This window comes from Rhinolophus sinicus, linkage group LG12, assembly GCF_036562045.2.
Source record: "Rhinolophus sinicus isolate RSC01 linkage group LG12, ASM3656204v1, whole genome shotgun sequence".
Lineage (NCBI taxonomy): Eukaryota > Metazoa > Chordata > Mammalia > Chiroptera > Rhinolophidae > Rhinolophus > Rhinolophus sinicus.
This window is the reverse complement of record NC_133761.1, coordinates 60072010-60087582: the sequence shown is the minus strand read 5'-3', so window position 1 is coordinate 60087582 and position 15573 is coordinate 60072010. Positions and strand designations below refer to the sequence as shown.

The 15573-nt window shown below is 41.1% G+C and overlaps 1 protein-coding gene across 8 annotated transcripts in view; it reads right to left on the bottom strand.

Moving 5' to 3' along the window:
- ESRRG (estrogen related receptor gamma) overlaps positions 1 to 15573 on the bottom strand; it is a 547928-nt gene that overhangs the window by 268065 nt on the left and 264290 nt on the right. Inside the window, exon 1 of one of the 8 annotated variants that reach the window (XM_019743763.2) lies at positions 4227 to 4517. The exons of the other annotated variants lie outside the window; for them this stretch is intronic. The gene's annotated coding sequence lies outside the window, so the exon portion shown is untranslated. Of the gene's footprint in view, positions 1 to 4226; positions 4518 to 15573 lie in introns of those variants that run through there. 8 annotated transcript variants of the gene reach the window in all.

The window sequence follows — 15573 nt, the reverse complement described above, 5'->3', positions numbered from 1 at the left end:
CCCAAACCAACTTTTATTTGTAAGTAAAAATATCCCAACTTATGGAGGAATCTCAGTAACTTCCAAATAAAATGACACGAAAACAAAGAAAGGAAACAGAAATTGTTACAGGTGAAAAAAAATAGACCAAAAATTCAGTTCTAAATGAACTAACATTGCAGGTAAATTTGAACTAATAAAACAGATGATTTTACTGAAAACTTAACACCTTTCAACACAGCTGTCTGCCCAGTCAGGAAACCATTAACATCTTGTCACCAATACCCAAAACACATCAATGATATGAATTCTACAAACAACCCAGAAGAACAAAAGGAATGCATTACTCAGTAGCCAGTGCCACACAACTGCCCTTTCCTGGTGCATCTCTATAGGCTGAAGAATTTGCAAAAACAGGAAGAAAACAGGCTGGAGAGAAAAGGAGGAAATTAATGCAGATACTTCTGACAAGCAAGCACAGATATTTCAACCAACTTGAGACCATTTAAGAAACAGCGTTTCAAAATTACAGTTGATAAACTGGGGTATATGTGGTGGGGTTGCTAAAAGTCAGGAAAACATCCCTTTAATAATGGTAAGTCATTATAAACCACTCTATTTTAATAAGAAAGAAAACATCGTTTTTTCTCAAATTGAAAGACTAAAGCAGGGGTCTTTAATAACTTTGGGGCCAGAGGTTCCTTTGAGGACTTGATGAAAGCCAGGGAGTTTTTTCCTCAGAAAATTGCATATACTCACAAAATACAGCATTCAATTTCATTAGAATTTACTGACTTACCTCTCTGCTGACCACCAAACCCATCCCTATATGAGTTCCCCATTGTCTCGTGGGCCTATGTGTTAAAGGCTTATAAACCCCTGAATTTATAAACCCCTGTACTAAAGAAACATGCAAAAGGCCTCAGAACAAGAATCTTAATACATTATTAGATAGAACAGGAATTACAAGTATTCCAATATACTGACTGTGTTGTATACAATGACACCCATTTAATTTTGTACCAATTCTTGATAAGTAGGAGCTCATTTCTACCTCAGAGGCAACCCTGCCTATTTTACTCTTTCCATTTAGTACCTACTGCATGCATTTGAGGCATTCTATCGTGCAAAAATACTTTGCAGAACGAAAGCAGAGAATAAAAGATATTTAAAGGGTGAGACAAAAATGAGTCAGTGTGCTTTTGGCAGTGCTGGTAATTGGTTTGTTTGTTTGTTTGCTTATTCAGTCAACCAACTATGAATATCTACACTGCGTTATGCTGGTGTGAGGGAGCAGGTTTGAAAAAAAGATTAGTCCTTCCTCTTGAAAGAGTTCACTGGCTAGTGCGGTGACTGGACAACAGTTAGTATAACAAGGTTCTGTGAGGACATGAGGACACCACCAAGGATGGGCTCTTTCTGCTTGGGGAAGTAGAGAAATTAAGCTGTATGGTGGCTAGTGACACTCATCCAGGAGGAACAGGAACGGTACTTGTGACACAAAAGAAATAGCAATGAGCTTCTTCTCAAGGGAATGGGGTGTTGAGGCAACCGGCCATTAATGAAAGGAACAGTAGCAGAGAGAAAGTCAAAAAAGAGAGAATTAATTGAGTGGTGATTGATTTATGCCGTGTAATGCCAAAAGCTAGTTTAAAATATCCAATAAAAAGCAGTTAGAAAGGAAATAGACACCGTAGGCAAAATAACAAACAAACAAACAAAAAACTACATTCAGGACCAGCTAAGTAATTGGTCGGGCCAAATGCAATATGAAAATTCAGGGCCCATTAAAAAAATTAAGAATTTCAAGATGGCGACAGCTGAGCATTAAACCCAACACAGGGTTTATCTGAGCTTGGGTCACATGTCCTTGAATCTGGCCCTGATTATATTAGAAGAAAACTTCAAATGTTCACACCTATTCTTTGTTACCACAGACAAATAACCGACATTTTCCAAAATGGCGCCCACAAAGCACTTAACATGCTCCAAGTACCAGGCTGGGAGCTTTACATTCACTTAATTTTCTCAGCAATCCTATGAGATAGATATTTCTATTCCCACTTATGGATTATAAAAGCAAGGTTAAGAGAGGTAAAGTAATCTATACCGAAAGGAAATGTGATATTACACATCTTGAAGTTATTCTCTCAATGCCTTGTTCCAGCTGTATCGCAATGGGTGCTCAGTAGAGACTTGTAAATGGTGCTTTTATTTCTTGGCTATGGGTTCCTCTCTGACTGATCCATGGAAGTCCCAGTTCTTTGAAGTTAACCAGAGAGTGTGTGCTTACGTAGTGAACAAAAGACTGGCGCGTGAAGGGCTACCACTCACCATTCCAGTTACACCACCCCAGGAAGTCCCACAGCATCCACTTCTAGGAGGAAGCAAAATGCCAGCCACTCTCAGAATTGTCCCTTTGCAATACTGACACAGCTATAAGGAAAAATTACATAATTTCCATGAGAAATTATGGACTACAAGAGTCCTGAATCTAATTGTAAAAGAAGTTAGTCGTTCAATCTTCAGAACCTACAGTCATTTCTGATATCTCCCAGCAAACCTCCAATTAATTGTTTCTGGAGACAAAAGCTCACTAGAATATTCAGGTTCATCTGTCCGCTCTCCTCCACCATCAATGCTACTAAATAACCTGAAGAACCTACTGCCATCAGTGAAATTCAGTGTTTCCACTTAGGACTGAGAATCAGAATTGCCAGGGTCACACCAGCACACGAATTCAACAGTAAAAACCAAAGAATCTAAATATGTACTAAAACTCCTTAGATTTTCATATACTTGTTTTTAGCCTATTTGAATAGGTGATCCCTCTTGTACTTTTAAGGGGGCTTTTGGTGGTGTATTCAGGGCTTTCTGTCTTTTGGTCTCAGCTGCACACACACAACCTCTGCAAGTCGAGTAGTGTGTGATTAATAGCTCTGCCAGCCATCCCTATTGAAAAACTATTCCTACATTATGTCTTTTTTTCCCCTACGCCGTCCCTCATTTTCTCTGACCCTTATTTTTCTTCTCAGCAGAAATTACCTACTCTCAGAGTTTCCTCCCCACGCCAAAGCCTTGTAACTTTATTCCACAGTGTTTTGTGTTGGGGAGCTTTTGTTCAGCAGATAATAGGCCTATTGGAATTAAGCAAGTAACTGATCAAAAAAGTTCTCCATAGTTTAATCACCTGCTAGTACCTCTCTTCCCACCACCAACCCCCACTGCTACATGCCCCCCCCCCGCCCCCACACACACTTCCATTCTAAATCCACAGTGGAGAAGTGGACAGAAAGAAAACAATTCAACCAATCAAATGATCTGTCACCTCACACCAAGGGAGCAGGAGTTTCGTAGTTCTGCTTGTGACCCTGGAAGTATAAGTTGCTTTTTCAAAATTGTTTTGTCAGCCCCATGACAACTTAATTTTATTATTATTATTATTATTATTATTATTATTATTATTTATATCCAGTGTCTCAACTCTGTTTGGATGGCAATGTCTTGTCAATATTTCATGCAGGTGTAGCAAGGAAAAACCTAGCAACCCTGGCCGACAGCCAAGCTTACCAGTGACTGACGCTCGCTTAACTGAGCAACGCTTTGCTGTGCATGGATTGGGGCTATGACTATACAAGACCCAGAAGTGACAACCAGGGTGCCGGCTGGAATCCTAACAAAGCTGCTTCCAACTTGAGCTCAGGCAAGTGGAACCGGCACTTAAACTGAATGTTAAGGGCCTTCAATCTGAGGCCTTTCTTTCTTTCTTTTTTTTATCATTTATTTTCTGAATTAACCCTGGGATTTTCCAGGGAAAACAGCACGTTAGTACACTTAAATCACAAAACCTGTACCTTTGAAAAAGGCCATTGAAGATTTATTAACTCGTAGGAGCAATCATTTAATTGCTTGCCACTGCTACACCCACACACTATTTTTTTTTTTTCTTTCAAATGACCAAATTAAACCTGCCACACAAATTTGTGCTTTGAAATTCCTGCTAAAGGATCATTCCTTTGAGAGAGTGATAAAACGAAGAATTGAAACACTCTCCTTTGGTACAAATGTCTGCACACATACCCTCCCCTTCCCCGCCCAAGATGCCTTCATATACAGAAGCAAATCATTCTCGTTTAAATGTTTCAAATCCATTTTCCAAGCCAGGTCCGAATCTCACTGTCATATTTCCCTCTGTAATTTCAATGAAAGCCCATAAGCATTTACAAATGGAGGAACATCGTACTTACAATTTTGGGATGTGTAATGCAGCTGTGTATCATATGAAAAAACCTGTTATGTTTATATATTGCTGTCCTTCCTGTTCAAAGACAACACCACTCTTGGGAAAGCTGAAGAAACTAGTGAGAACCAAAGTCCTTTCCACACCAGAAGCATGTGAACACTATTCTTTGAATCGAGCTGTGGTAGCAGTTAGCAGAGTCTGTTGTTGTTTGAGAGTTTGTCTCTTAGGTCAATTTCAGCCCAAAGCCAACAAGATGATTTACCATCTAACCTCACTGAATTTGGTGATGCGCAACTGTAGAATCAAACACTTAGACTGATTTCCCACTTCATATATAAAAGCGGAATAGACATGACGAGGTACACACACACCAGGCCCCCGATTTGCACATCCATTTAAACAGCTAGCAATATTCCGAAGTTGTGCGTGGATAACTAGACAGCGTCAGAGTGACAGAGGCAGTGTCCCGGCTTTTTTAAAGCGCTGGGTGCCTCTTACTTGGAAAGAAGTTCTGTTCCATTGCATCAGACTCCGGGTAACACGATCCCATCCACCTAAGGGAGCATCAGAAGTCCGGACGGATCACAAGTGAAACGCTCTCCGTTGCCAGCTGAGATTGACATGTGCTGTTGTCATAAAGATCACACTGTCCAATTTGGCCACCTCGGTGGTCTTGAGAATAAACAAAGGTACAGTCTGTCAAAGTGAAAGGCGTTTGCCGGGCTCAAGTGTTAGGTTTCTGCAATGACAGTTTGCTGAATCTCTGTGGCTTAAAACACTCTGATTTGTAATTGTGGGGGGAAAAAACGATTCTCTTTCGGTATGTTGTTTTGTCTTGGCTCTGCCTTACTGCAGTTTGTTTTCTTAAGGCATGTATGCCCAGAGTACTATACGGGACAGGAGGAGAGCCTCCCTGGCAGGGACACACAGTGTACGGGTTTGGAAGGAGAGAGAGTGGCAGAAAGGCTGTTGTAACTCCTTCAAACCCAAACCTGGTTAGCTGAGAAACAGGTATTCAGAGGCGTCCTTTCTTTGCTCTGTGGGACTTGGAACCTTGACGCTATAATTGAAAGCCAGTGTATTAAGCATAACACATCAAACTACTGTTAACACCCAGCCTCCCGCAAAGCTGCCTCCTAACAGCTCTGTTTTCTGCCTCCAGTCTGTGCAAGCAAGTGGAACCATCACACGCACTGCATGCTAAAGGGCGCAGCCTTTGTCTTCTCCAAGTTCTGTCTATTTCAGAGGCTAACATGCAGCAATTAGTCTAATTAATGTGAAACAATGAGCTGTGTTACCACTTATCAAATTGATTGTTCCCCTATCAAAACAAAACAGGCTGGCTTTTTGATGTAATTTCAAGAGATGATTTGAAATGTCATGTTGCTGCAAGCCAATTACCTTATGACTAGAGTCACGGTCAACAGAATACATAATTAGCATGAGTTTGGGAAGGCTGCTTACTGCTAGTATGTTAATTAACTGTCTTTTGTCATAAAACAAAAAGGTTGTACCGGAGGTTTTGAAATAGGTCTTTTTTATTTACCTTCCTTTGTGCTTATCAATGTGAAGCATGACAATGCAAAAGAATAGAAAATTTTAATTCCACGACTTCAAATTAATACTCAGCGGCAAGGTCAGCCATGAGGTGCAGGATGCAATACCATTCACCTCGCTCTAGTCCTGCCCCAGTGTATTATATTACTCGAGGAGTTAAATTAAGTATCGGGTAAAACTCAAATGTAAGAAATACTGAGCTGGACGAAACAAATCCCCTAATAGACTTCTTTGGAGCTTCACTTGCTTTTGTAGATCTTGTGAGGGCTGGACAGCGCTTGGCTGCCCTGGGGATTACATTCAGGTGTCGTCTTTCTATTTCAATCTTGAAATTTGAAGAGAATAAACCCATCATCAAATGATGTTATTGCCTTTACCTCACCATGGTAGAGAGAGAATGCATAATGGGTACCTGTGGGCTTGTAAAGGAATCCTATCTGTGAGTGAGTCCTAGGCTCCAGAAATCAGCGGCAGCATCCATTCGTCTGTGCCAGCCTGACAATTCCATAGTCCTGATTAAGGAACCGATTTTGTATTTCTTGAGCTCTCACGCATTGTGGAGGTAGCTATAATCAGTAACCGCCAATTAACAATCGAGTTCATGGCAGCTTTGAGTCATGGTTTGACATGCATTATACGTAAACTCACTTCCGGTTTGGAGAACAACTTGGAAGTACCCCAAATTCTAATACTATTGGTCCACTGCCTAATGGCATTATTTTACCTGCAAAGACACAGGGGCCTCTCTCGGGCATCCCACAATTTTCTGTGAGAAATGTGTTACCATTTTGTAAGGGTCCAAAAACTCTTTTCTTCCTGGGATGTGGCTCAAGTCTTGTAGTCATATTAGAACGGTCCTCTGGAGTCACAGAAAAACACAACACCATGCTATTGGAAACATTTAGTTTGCAAACTAGATTTTCCATCCTAATTTGTTTCCATTTATGAGCATTGTTTTTTTGTTTTGTTTTGTTTTGTTCCGTTTCTGACATCATTAAAAATACTTAAAATGTAGTACAGAAAATATTAAATGGATGGAGCATAATGCTTTTTCTTTGGGGGTACGGGTTTTGCATCTTCGTGAGGGAGGGTACGGGACCTTGGGGTACAGAGAGTTGACAGAAAGGAGGTGGGGCTCAGCTGTGCTAGTTGGGAGAAGACATTGGGCCTCTGATAAATTCTTCATTCCTCTGCCAATATAAAAGTTTATCAGAAATTGTGATGAGAATTTTCAAAGGGGGTTGATGGGGGAGAGAGAACCAGGATGAGGATGGTTAGCCAAGACACCCGGCTCATTAAGTAGGAATAATAGCTAACCGTTGCTGAGTGCTTTCCAGGTGCCAGGACAGCACTAATCCCAACTGGCATGGACTTGGCACGTGAAGTGGGTATAGGACAAAAGAAAGTTACTAATTTCATAGCTAGGCATGAAGATTCTGGAAAGTTTGGCGCATCCCCACTTTGGAACCCTAGAGTTGAATGGCATCTTAGAAATGTACTCACCGAATCGCCCTCTCCTACACAGGTTCTCCCCAAGTAAAATGAGATCCCTCCAAGATGCGTCTCTTTGGGGGAACTTAGACACACAGCCAAATACATTTCAGAAGTCCCTGGACTCTGGCCGATACAAAAACTTAGAATTCCTGATATGGGGGTGCTATGAACACTCTAAAGCGAAAGCATCAACCACAGATAGCATGGGATGCCACAACATCTGGGCTTTGGTCACTTCCAAGGATGAGATAAAGCCCATCTAAGATGACTAGGCTGAAAAACGTCCCATCTGAACTAGAAGCTTAGATGAGTCGTGATGAGAGATCCTCAATGAATCTAAAATTAACCATTTAACATAAGGTTTGGTAACAACCGAAGGCAATGGTTTACTTGTGATATTATTACAGCTCTGTTCGGTCCCAACTTAACCCTTCCTAGCCCCTAACGTCATTATGCATAACAGCAAGTTTCATTTCATGTGATTTGTCAGAAGATTATATATATATATATATATATATATATATTTTTTTTTTTTTTTCCCCTCAAATGAGAAGGAAAGTTAGAAAGGGAAAGAGAGGCCAGAGGAGAAACTTAAGTGGCTACTGGTGGGTTTACACGTCTACGTATTTACATATCAGGCACTGTGCTAAATTTCCGTATTCCCTCATTCAGTTTTCACAACAACTCTGCAAGGTGGGTACTACTTTTCCAACTATAACTTTTGTAAATGTTAATGATAAGTCAAGAAGCCTTAGAAAGGATAATTGATTCAGCCAAGGTCCTGGAACAAACTTTGCTTCTAAAACTTGACTCCTTCCCACTACCCAGGCTGTTTGGTGTTTGTTTTTTTGTTTTGTTTTGTTTTGTTTGTGGTTGTTAAAATTTAATGTAATGTCTGAACTGAATCAGGGTTTGGCTGCTTTGTGATAGTAAAAGAAAAGAAAGCAAAACAAGACCTCTGGTCGTCACCATTAAAAACCAATCACAATGAATCGGGGACAATAGCTCCAAGTACAAAGCAGCATGAGGAGTGACCTCCCCATCATTTGAAGGCTCGCAGACTAGGATTTAAGGAAAAGCGGGGGACAGCAACATTGCTGGGCTGAATCCAACATGTCTTCCGGAAATGTAAGAAAATTTTAAAGCAAATCAACGTGGTCAGGAACTAGGCCTTTTTCTTTTTTCACCTTAAATACTAAAATTCCTCACAAATGTTTTCTTCAGGCTTTTAGTAAATCTGAGCATCTCCTGCAGAAAACAAGTGCGAAACTGAAAACAGAAAACAGCGTCTTTGTCAGCAGCTCTAACAAGGTGTGTAGTAGCATCAAGCCGGAGGGACTATCGCCCCTCTCTGGCCCCTCTCAGGGTAAGGTAGATAAGAGCCCTCCGGAGTCAGGAAGCACCCAGTGGGGGGCCTGGAAGGGGCAGTCGCCACAGGCACGCTGTTGAAATGTCAGTCAGGCACCCGGCTTGCCTCCACCACCTTTCACAGAGCTAAACATCTCTTTATGTCAGAGCAAATTGGGCAAGCCTCAAATCTCTTTTTATTCTTTTTTTCTAACTTCAATAAGATGAGCTCGGGGAATGAGGGAGAGAGAGATGGAGGAAAAGAGAAGGACAGTTCAGTTCACATGAAAGCACTGTGACACAGCTACATGCCTGAAAACAGTTCCTGGGAACTCTTAGGCCTTTTATGAGTGGCGGCTGTGAAAAAGAGCAGCGGTGGGGTCACCCGCTTGCTTTCCCACATTCAGATCACCAGGGCTCATGCTTCTTCCTCAAGCGTGCACCAATACTTCAAGACGGGCGTCGATGCCTTTCTGCAAATGGCAGGGACACCTGACCTTGGGTCGCATGCCTTGTCTGTTCCTTTCTGCTCCTGGTTATAACCTACCTGCACATCTATGCTCAGAGCATGAGTGTTATAAAACAATCCTTCCATGTCTTGTAGGTGGCATGTATGTCAGTGTTCCTGTATGTTAAGTCTCAAGGAAGGTGTCAAAGTCTGAAAAGAGTCCAGCGGGGAAGGAGGCAACATGGTGTATGAGGGAGAAGACACAACCTTAGAGACACAGTCTATGGAGAGCCTCAAATGTAGTCGAGGAAGGGACCGAGTGGTATATGGAATCGGTGAGCCTACATCAGGGAGTATACAGCATGTATGTTACATATATGCCATCTATGTAGTACATAATATGCATGGTATGCATGAGATGTATATGTGTACATATGTGCGCGTGTGTATGAACACACACACAGATTTTTGGTTAAGAATTAGCCCACTTTCCCAATAGCAGTATTTGGGAACCATATTAGATGCCTCGAGAAACTAAAATATAACGTGTTTTTCTTTATGCACAGCTCTGACCAAAATACATGAGATCACTGGGGTCTGTTTCGAGAGGTAAAACTAATTTCCAAAAATAAAGACAGTAAAATATCAGGTTGCTGGATTTATTGGCACGCGTACATCGAATTTGAATTCTACAAAGGGTTCTTTTTTAAACAGGAGGCTCAGTTACTCTTGAGGAAGTGTTTGGTATGGGAGGTGATGGAACCTCTCAAATAGAATGAAATAATATAAATATTTCATTTAGTCATTATCATTTCTCTTTACGATGATGAGAAGACATTATTATCATATTTTTTATTCTAACTCATAAAAAATGGTCAATCTTCCACATTTGTAATGGGCTACAGCACACTAATCTTAGTTTGGCATAAAGCTCACACAAACCACTCAATATTTTCAATATAAATGTAATGACTTCTGATTTTAGGGAAAAATAACAATGCTTAAAAAAGAAATCACTAGTTAATGGTAACTTCCCCTATTGGTCATTTATGTAAGAGTGTGCACTTGCAAAAATAAACTTTCTGCATATTCATTATGAAGAAGACGGCGGAAAATCAGTAGGAGAGGCAGCACATTTCTTCTTGAGAATTAGGCTCCAATTGGTTGAATTTCAACACCCACCTGGCAATTTTACTATTAAGTCAGCAGAAGTGAGTTCTTAACCACCATGCCACTTACTACGGGAGAACATCAGGCAGTGGGAAAAGAACACGCTAGAATAAATTGTGCATTATTTCTGGCATTAGTTAAAGGAACAGAGCATTATAAGAAAAAAAATACAGTCCCATTGATTTTTACAGGTGTTTAATACAGATAAGCTGAAAAAAGGGTTTCCATTTTAAGCCCAGTGATGGCTAAAGATGCATTCAAATATGTTCAAAAGCAATCTAAAGTCTTCTAAAATGGTGTTTAAGCTATTCAAGCAAAACGTAAATAGTTTTTGTGGTCGTACTGAGGAATGGAGAACAAAAACAGAGTCCAAGGAGGAGCTGACTCTGGCACCCTGCCGGCCACTGTAAAATCAGGGGGGACGTTAAAACAGAGGTAATCCTGCTTTATCCATAACATGATCACAGCTTATTTAGAGAAAACAGTAACAGGCTGCCCTTAAGAAGGCGGAAGACATAATTACCCTGGAAGTCTCCAGGCCCCTCTCTCCAGAGAAGGTACCAAAAGAAACAATCAAGTTGAAGACTGAACTATGCTTATGAGATCTTCTATAAAGAAACTAAATCCATGACTTTTTTTTTTTTTTCTTTTGCCTTGTCTGTTTTTCACACCTTCTTTAAAGTTCGTTTAGAAATAGGGAACATTTTTGCTTTTGTCTGACATCACTAGGTAGATACATTTAAGGGCTTTGCAAAAACCAAATGGAAAAAAAAAAGTTTATGTTTGCATAATCACTGAATGGATAATTTTTGTATTTCACTTATTGAGGGGGGCAGGCAGGGGTGGTCATTCGTCTCCACGTTCTGCAGAGCTATCTGTTCACACAGTAGATTACGTAATGAACAGGCAAAAAAAAAAAAAAAAGATAGCAACTATTTCTGACCATATCAGAGCATTCACAGATGCTTTAAGACAATGAGAGATATTCTTGCTTTGGGCTTTCTTCCTTCCGTACTATGATTTGTCTTTTTCTCATTAACAATCAGTGTTTCTTCCTTAGAAACACGTTTTGATAATTCTGGCTCAAATATAAGTCTAATTTCTGTAGTTTGCATCCCTTGTACGTCTTTCTTCTTTCTTTTTTTAAATCCCCTCCTCTCAATGACCTTGGCCAGATATCCCCCCCTTCCCTTTACTATTATGATACTATCTTAAGTAACCATAGGAGAGGTGGTCTTGTGGGGACAAATATGAGGGAATGTGGTTAGTTAGCCAAAGCCCTTCTGGACAACTGACCAGTAAGCATAAAATTAGTGCCTGTGTTGTACGCCATATAGCAATAAGGACAGAGATGATCTAAATGAAGATCGAAGTGGTTCAAGAGACAGAAACATCCCTCTCATAACGAATATTAGAAAAAGGACAAGCATCACGTTAATCAGGACAGAAGGACACTGGACAACTGAGCAGTTAAGTCTAAGCCCTGTGCAGTCTGAGCGAGAGGGGCAGCCAAAGCTAAGTTGGATGGGTTCGCTGTCCCGATGCCCAGTCACTAACAGATCCCGTGAGTTGTGCTGGCTGACTCATGTTCTGGACATGCTAAAGTGGAAAGCCCACGACTCAGATGCTCCTGTCTGTTAAACACATGATGTGATCAGCTAAAAGTCAGAGCACCTAGAGAAGTAACCGTCATCATCCTGGTGAGTGATACTTCTGGACGCTAACCGGCTCAGCTGTGACCGGCCGTGTGTCTCAGAGTTTCCGTATGTAAAATGTCATGGGACTCCTTTATGTCATCAGGGCTATGGGGACATGTAAAAGCGGTCTTTGCCGTATCAGGAACTTAGGAATACTCTGGAATTTTGTTGCACTTGTCATGCTACGGAATTTAGTTAAAATGGTTCAGGGAATATGACTCAACTAAAAAAAAAAAAAAAATCTCAGAATTTATATCAGATAGAGGTATACTCCTATACAGACTGTGAGTCTACGTAGGTGGGGGGAGGGGGGAGGAGTAGCCAAGGACACAAGTTTGGAAGCCAGAGAAATCCAAATCCCAACTTTTGCCTGACCACCATCGAGCCACATTTGGTAGGCCATGTAACGTCTCAGTTGGCTGGTCTGCAAAATGGGGAAATGTAAAATCTTGCCCCTCCCAGGGAGGTTCTAGTGAAGCCCAACAGCTGGATGTGTGTGAAATTTGCCCACAAATGTTTAAGCACGGGACTGGTTTACTATTAGGTTGGTGCAAAATAATCGCGGTTCTGGCCATTATGTTTAACCATGTAAACCGCCATCACTTTGGCACCAACCTAATATTCCCCTGGATCTCCACTATTGAGTCCCGCATAGGTAGTGGGGCTGATCGCTCCTGAGGGAAAGAATTCTTACTGCTCTTGTGAATTGGAGGAACAGTATCTCAGTGGCATTCAGTGGTGTTTGTTGATGTATTAGGAACCTCTGCTGCGGATCTCATTCTCAATAAAGAGATTAAGCAGACTAATTTGTCATTTCTGTTCCAATGCCTGCTTTCCTGCCTGCAGCACCACTGACATCCCAGGAGCTCCTCAACCCAATTATTACCATTTTGCATTAGTTGCTAAAAGTAGAGCTAATGTGCCCCCAAAAGCTTTGCTCCTTGGTGGTGGGAAGACCAAAACAAAACAAAACAAGCAAACAAAAAAACCCCCTCCTGGTCTATACACCACAAGACTGTTGGCATTTGGTGAGAAGAAACACCCCGGGACCCCTGGGCCATATCTAGTGATCAAACCAAATTAGCAGCCTGACAGCCGTGGTCATGAGTGGCAGACCTGTGCTTTTTTAGTATTTATTTTTGGGGCTGGAAAGGAATTCCATCTGTAGAGTGAAATTCACAACCCAGAGGGAGCTGAATTAGTCCCTGCCTCGATACCCAAACTGTCTTATTGGCTTGTTTGGGGAATTGCGTGTCAACAACACTCCAATAACTGGTGGATTCAACTCTTTTCTTCTCAAAAAAAAATAAAGAATACCCAGTTGTGTAGCCAACTCCAAATATGAACTCGCAAACTAATTGGTGAATGTAGACACAACTCATTATGAAGAGAAGCAGCATGAAGATTTCCCATTGTCTATACTTTTTAACCCAGCCATATAAATGGTTTGTAACCTTACCGTGTAATATTTCTGCTACGTTCCCAGTCTGTTTCTCTTTGAAAATGTGCTTTTTGCTTATCCCAGGAGTTTCTGTATTGCTTAAGGCAAAATATTCCAGCCGACATTCACAACTATAAACTGTAAACATTTTTCTACCTTACTCTGCCCAAGGCTCAGAGCCCATTTAAATGTCTGTGGATAGTTTCAGAAGCAACAAGACTCCACAGAGTCACCAAATATCATTATTTTTTTTCTTTTTTTAAGCTTGCCAATTTCACCAACAATGTTCAACTTACATTTTAAAAATCTGATCATTTTAATGGTGGAGGGGTCCTGACTGAAAACATATTGTTTTTTGCTTTTTTTTTTATTTCAAATATGATCTGCTCGAAGGATGAGATGCAGCAGATTAAGTTAATCTCTATGAGACTATTTCTTACCATTATTTTCTTAAATCCTCCCCTCGCTTTAATCAAGAATAGGAATGTAAAGGGCTTGATTCTGGGAAGAAGCATAGATTAGTGGTTAGCATAATAGCCTGAAAGCCCGGAAACGCGGATTCTATTCTTGGCCAAGTGGTCTTAGGTGAGCTCATGATAAACAGCCTCAGTTTCTCCATTTATAAAAGGAAGGCGGTGCACATCCCACAAATCAGAGCAGTGGTAATACTGCTGAGCGCCACCTACCTGCCAGGCCCAGAGCTAAGTGCTTTAAAAGGGTAACCTTATTTAACCCTTGGAAGTAGATACTATGATTACCCTAAATTTACAAACAAGGTAACTGAAGCACAGAGACGTTAAGTAATTGGCCCCAGGTTGCACAGCTAGGAACGAACTGCAAAGGCTGAGCGCTAACTTACAGGAAGAGATCCTTCTCCGTGTCATTGGTTTCAGCATTATCTAGAAGGGCTTCCAGGCATTGCATGTCCTCGGCCTCCAATCCCTAAAGCATTCAGAACAGGGGTTCAGATGTGCCCTCTGCTCTTGGAGCGCTATGCCTATTCTCCCAAATCGCACACACTAGACCACGCCTGCCACCGGCCTTGGGAGGACCACCCAGGCCCCTCTGCCTGCGTTGCACCTGGTGGCCCCCACACACTGCACTTGCGACACAGCCGAGATTTATCTGCCAAGTGAACCCGAGACATCTGGGGATGGCTGAGTGCAGCTGGTGGAGGGAGGCTCAGATTTCCGAGGAACTCAACACAATGGAGAAGCACTGTCACACCACCATTACGAAAGCACATGCTCGCTCTAATTTTCCTAGCGGTAAGTGTGGGGACTATTTAAAACTTTTTTTCCCCTCGCAGCATTAAGGGCCTTCCTAGGTTCACCTAGGGGATGATCGGCCATATGTTGTTTGGTGTCATATATATAATATGTGTCATATATATATATGTGTGTATATATATATATATATATATATATATATATATATATATATATTGTTCCTTTGCTAAACGAGGAACAAACACACAGAAACTGGCTTCCAGAGGAAAATGTCCACAGTTACCAACAGCATGTACCCCAAATGGCATGCTTGCAGAGTGTAAAGGAACAAACACTGTGACTCCTCCACTCAAAACTGGTGTTTGCAGGAAAAGCCAACTCAACCTTGATTTACACAGATGCCAACGGAATGCCTCTTTCACTACTGGAATTCATTGTAGCTAACTTGCCAAAACAGGAGCAAAGGTTTAAAAGGTCAGATCGTATCTGGGGGTGGGGAGAGGGTCTTCTATGAAACATGGTTTTAAAATGGACATCAGTGAGTGTTCACCGGAAGCTATGGTCATTTGACACATTTATAATGGTGAACTTAATAAGAGCTGTTTATCTTCACATCCCATGACTTTAGTTAAGCAGTGAACAGTAAAATAATGCCTTTTGTGCTTAAGCCAAAACAAATAAGCAATAAAGAAGAAATGCTATAGTAAAAGAACCAAATTTTCAGAAACACCCTCATGCTTTAATGTGAGCTTTACATGCAATTGTTAGACCAACATTTGCACATTTAAAAGAACTAAACTGGGTTAAGAGAAGGTTGGAATCGACTTAAATATAATTGGGGAGAGGAGAAAAAAGGAATCATCACACCTAAAACTTTGAAGGGGTTTGGAAAAACGTCTCCCTATAAGGAGGCCTTCCAAAGACGGCAAGCATTAAAGATTTGCTAATAAAGGAAAAAAATATCTTTC